Source organism: Colobus angolensis, unplaced genomic scaffold (assembly GCF_000951035.1).
Source record: "Colobus angolensis palliatus isolate OR3802 unplaced genomic scaffold, Cang.pa_1.0 Scaffold13, whole genome shotgun sequence".
NCBI lineage: Eukaryota > Metazoa > Chordata > Mammalia > Primates > Cercopithecidae > Colobus > Colobus angolensis.
In genome coordinates, this window is record NW_012114252.1 from 10,604,212 (window position 1) to 10,609,529 (window position 5,318).

The 5,318-nt window shown below is 40.3% G+C and overlaps 1 pseudogene; it reads right to left on the reverse strand.

The window, feature by feature from the left end:
- The window catches only part of LOC105505953, a 21,793-nt pseudogene extending 17,835 nt beyond the window's left edge, over positions 1-3,958 (reverse strand).
- Positions 3,959-5,318: the final 1,360 nt, after the last annotated feature.

The window sequence follows — 5,318 nt, forward strand, 5'->3', positions numbered from 1 at the left end:
TTTTAGTAGAGATGGGGTTTGTCCATGTTGGTCAGTCTGGTCTCGAACTCCCAACCTCAGGTGATCCACCTGCCTTGGCCTCCCAAAGTGCTGGAATTACAGGTGTGAGCCACTGCACCTGACCACACATCACAGTTTCTTTATCCACTTGTTGACTGATGGGTATTTGGTCTGGTTCCACATTTTTGAAATTGTGAATTGTGCTGTTGTAAATGTGTGTGCAATTATCTTTTTCGTATAATGACTTCTTTTCCTCTGGGTAGATACCCAGTAGTGGGATTGCTGGATCAAATGATAATTCTAGTTTTAGTTCTTTAAGGAATCTCCACACTGTTTTGCATAGTGGTTGTACTAATTTACATTCACACCAGCAGTGTAGTAGTGTTCCCTTTTCACCACATCCGTGCCGACATCTATTATTTTTTATTTTTTGATTATGGCCATTCTTGTGGGAATAAGGCGGTATCGCATTGTGGTGTGGATTTGCATTTCCCTGGTCATTAGTGCTGTTGAGCATTTTTTCATGTTTGCTGACCATTTGTATATCCTCTTTTGAGAATTGTCTATTCATGTCCTTCGCCCACTTTTTGATGGGATTGTTTGTTTTTTTCTTGCTAATTTGTTTGAGTTCGTGTAGATTCTGGATATTATTCCTTTGTCAGATATATAGATTGTGAAGATTTTCTCCCACTCTATGGGCTGTCTGTTTACTTTGCAGATGGGAGCTTTTGCTCTTCAGTTGGATTAAGTCCCACCTATTTGTCTTTGTTTTTATTGCATTTGCTTTTGGGTTCTTGGTCATGAACTCCTTGCCCAAGCCAATGTCTAGAAGGGTTTTTCTGATGTTACCTTGTAGAATTTGTTTGTTTGTTTGTTTTTTAGAAAACAATTTTATTGAGGTATAATGGACATACAATAAACTGCATATATTTAAAATGTACAATTAGATAATTTTTGTACCCATTATATCATCACCGCAAACAAGATCACAAACATATCCATATCGCAAAATGCTTCCTCTGTCCTTTTTTTTTTTTTTTTTTTTGAGAGAGAGTCTCACTCTATTGCCTAGACTGAAGTGCAGTGGCACAATCTCGGCTCACTGCAACCTCTGCCTCCCAAGTCCAAGTAATTCTCATGCCTCAGACTCTCAAGTAGCTGGGATTACAGGCAAGCACCACCAGGCCTGTCCAGTTTTTATACATTTAGTAGAAATGGGTTTTCACCATGTTGGCCAGGCTGGTCTCTAACTCCTGGCCTCAAGTAATCCACCTGCCTCGGCCTCCCAAAGTGCTGGAATTACAGGTGTTAGCCACTGCACCTGGCTTCACACCTCTTTTTAATCCTGTCTTCTTATTCCTCCTTTTCTTTTTTGTTTTAAATTTTTTATTATTATACTTTAAGTTCTAGGGTACATATGCACAATGTACAGGTTTGTTACATATCTATACATGTGCCATGTTGGTGTGCTGCACCCGTTAACTGGTCATTTACATTAGGTATATCTCCTAATGCTATCCCTCCCGCCTCCCCCAACCCCACGACAGGCCCCAGTGTGTGATGTTCCCTACCCTGTGTCCAAGTGTTCTCATTGTTCAGTTCCCACCTATGAGTGAGAACATGCAATGTTTGGTTTTCTGTCCTTGCGATAGTTTGCTCAGAATGATGGTTTCCAGCTTCATCCATGTCCCTACAGAGGACATGAACTCATCCTTTTTTTATGACTGCATAGTATTCCATGGTGTATATGTGCCACATTTTCTTAAATCTTGTAGAATTTTTATATTTTCAGATTTTTTATTTAAGTCCTTGATATATCTTGAGTTGATTTTTGTATAAAGTGAGAGATGAGAATCCAGTTTCATTCTCCTACATGTGACTTGCCAATTCTCCCAGTACCATTTGTTGAATAGGGTGTCTTTTCCCCACTTTATGTTTTTGTTTGCTTTGTCGAAGGTGAGTTGGCTGTAAGTATTTGGGTTTATTTCTGGGTTCTCTATTCTGTTCCATTGGTCTATGTGCCTATATTTATACCAATACCACGCTGTTTTGGTGAGTGTAGTGCTATAGTATAGTTTGAAATCAGGTAAAGTGATGTCTTCAGATTTGTTCTTTTTGCTTAGTCTTGCTTTGGCTCTGTGGGCTCTTTTTTGGTTCCACATGAATTTTAGGGTTTGTTTTTTTCTCTAGTTCTGTGAAGAATGATAGTGGTATTTTGATGGGAATTGCATTGAATTTGTAGACTGCTGTAATAGCCTTATTTAGTGTTAAGAATACTGAAGGAAAATTTTTGTGTTGCAGTTGCCATCATTATATCATCAACCTGATGTTCAGTATATTCCTGTAAAACCCTAAAACAGAAATTCTTAACTGAGGTTATCCCATCACTGAAGGCTTCTTTTGGCCAGAGAATTTTTTAGGTATCAGGTATAGTACTCAAATATCTTTATCAGGAGATATTTTCCTATCCCATTCTTCAGAATTCTTATTTCTGATGCCAGAGGCAGTAAGAGGAAAATAGATGATCCAGGAATTAGACTCTCAGTTCAAGGTCACAGGCAGCAGTAGTTCAATCTGCACACAGTACATCAAACAAAGAGTCCTTCAGAAGCCCCTGACTCTGCTCCTTGGCTTTTTCCTGAGGAGGAGTCTTGTAAAAATATATGTAACCCTGTGTAATTTCATCTGAACCTTCTCTAGAGAAGATCACTATGCTATCTGTGTTCTTCCAAATATACTTGGAAATTAAATACCTACCTACTGAAGTGTGAACTATTGTTATGTCTTAAATTGCCAAGGAAAATATTACTTCATCCAGGACCTGAATGCCTTCCTCAGAGTGGTGTTCAGTTTCAATATGATTTTCCACCTTTCTAGCAGCCAGTACATTGGGACTGTTTTCCATGCCAATCGCAAATGTCTAGAGAGTATCTTACACTTGGGCCTCTTTCAGCTGCATCAACAGAGTGGCAGCAACAAAGCTGGAATCCAAGCCTTTTCTCTGTCATTAGTCATTTCATAATAGCACTGTCAAAAGGAATCCAGAGGTTACTCTTCATAGTTTCTTTTTTTTTTTTTTTTTTGAGGCGGAGTCTCGCTCTGTCGCCCGGACTGGAGTGCAGTGGCCGGATCTCAGCTCACTGCAAGCTCCGCCTCCCGGGTTCACGCCATTCTCCTGCCTCAGCCTCCCAAGTAGCTGGGACCACAGGCGCCCGCCACCTCGCCCGGCTAGTTTTTGTATTTTTAGTAGAGACGGGGTTTCACCGTGTTAGCCAGGATGGTCTCGATCTCCTGACCTCGTGATCCACCCGTCTCGGCCTCCCAAAGTGCTGGGATTACAGGCTTGAGCCACCGCGCCCGGCCACTCTTCATAGTTTCTATCTCAAAACTGTTTCTCCACACTGTTATAGAGGGTATGCAGAGGTTAATCTCTACAATGATGACTCTCTAGGTAGGTGTCTCTGCCCAGGAATACTTTCTTATTGACAGTATTTAATGAAATAAATGCAAACACTCAACCCAGCATACAAATTTTCTGCCCAGTCCCTCCTTTGTCATAAAGATGAAGGGTTATCTCACCATCCACTCTGGCCTTGTACTCAAATTCAATATGGTATTATACCTTGTTGTGGTTGTAAATTTCACCACTGCAATAGAGCCACAAATAAAGATATTTCCTCACTTGAACTGGCTGCATTCCAAACAGCTGGTCAACTACCACCAACTGGCGAAATCCAAAGCAGCAGCTGATGTATCCATTGACATTCTCAGGAAGAAATGCATCTGGACCCCTGTGTGTGATCTTCATAGCGCTCGGATGCTGACCAGAGAGGCAATCATTGCTGCCAAAGAGGGCCCAAATGCCACACATGGTACAGTGGAACTGCGGGCTCTGTGGGTATGTGAGCAGAGGCCACGGCTGTGGACTGTTTCCATTGTTTGCTTTCAGTACAAGCATCTTTGTATATATCTCTATTCCTTTTTTCTTAGATAAATAGTAGCAAACTGTACACATTTTTCTATACCATGATTTTTTTTTCTCTGAACAATATAACCTGGAAATCACTGCATAGTTATATACAAAGATTTTCTGCATTCCTTTTTACAGGTATATAGTACCCTGTTGTGTAGATGTTCTGGTACATTTCAAGAGGGAACAAGTGTACTAGGAAACATTCAAAGCATGAGAAACCTGCAAGAAGTCTTTTATTTTAGCTAAGCTGTGGGTAACTTGAGGGTCGCAAAGTAGGCTGAGGAGTCAACAGAAAAGATGGCTGAATAATTACTCAAGATTGCTGCTGGCCCTATTTAATAAGCCTCATTGTTCTCTAAGGTGAAGCAAAGCTGAAAGGATTTGAGGAAATAAATAGGCTGTTTCCTGTCCCCCTGTTCTTCTCTGTTTTTCCTACTATTATTCTAGTAGGTTTTAAAGTGAAGGCTGGAGTAAGCCTGAGTCCAGCTATCTCATATGGGGAAGTGCTCTGATGGGTATCAGGGAAATCCTGCATTTGCCTTTGTGAAACTCATCGCCTGATGGTCATTGTTCCTCCTCTGACTCCTGGAATCACCTCACTGGGGAGATGGGGCTGCCCATCAGAAGTCTCTGGATTGAGTCAAAAAACAATTTAACTCCAGAATCCTATTGTATATTGTATCCCCAAATTCACCCTCCAAGCTATTTCCATCCTGCATTATGCTTCACCATATTGTACAATAAAGCTTCCTAAAGACAGTGTTTCAATGAGTACTACATAATATCATAGCCAGTATTATAAACATATGCTAAATCCTCAGTGAGGTGAACAAAAATCAGGGCAAGTAGAATGTAGATGTTTGTGTTGGGCGTGGTGGCTCACGCCTGTAATCCCAGTACTTTGGGAGGCTGAGGCGTGATCAGCCCCCTTCCTCACCTCTTCTCAAAGAGAAGAGTAGCTATGACTGGTGATGTTCAGTTGACCTAGTTTCACAGAGGATAGGATCAGTCACTGTAGTTTAAAAGATTACATGTGAAGCCTGTATGAGAAACATTTTGAAATAGTCCTGAAAAATCACAAAGTAGGATTGAACAAAAATAGAAACACATTCCTTGTCTTGAATAGAACCAATCAACATAATAAAGTCTCTCCAGGTTCATGTATAAATTTAATGTAATCCCAATAAAAATACCAGCAAATTTTTTCCTGGCACAGGATCCTACACTTCATATGGAAAAATAAATAAGCAAGAATAATACTTATGAACATCTTCAAAAGCAAGAGCAATAAGAGGAGACTGGTCTTACCACATATTAAAACGTTTTTTTTTTTTTTTTTTTTTTT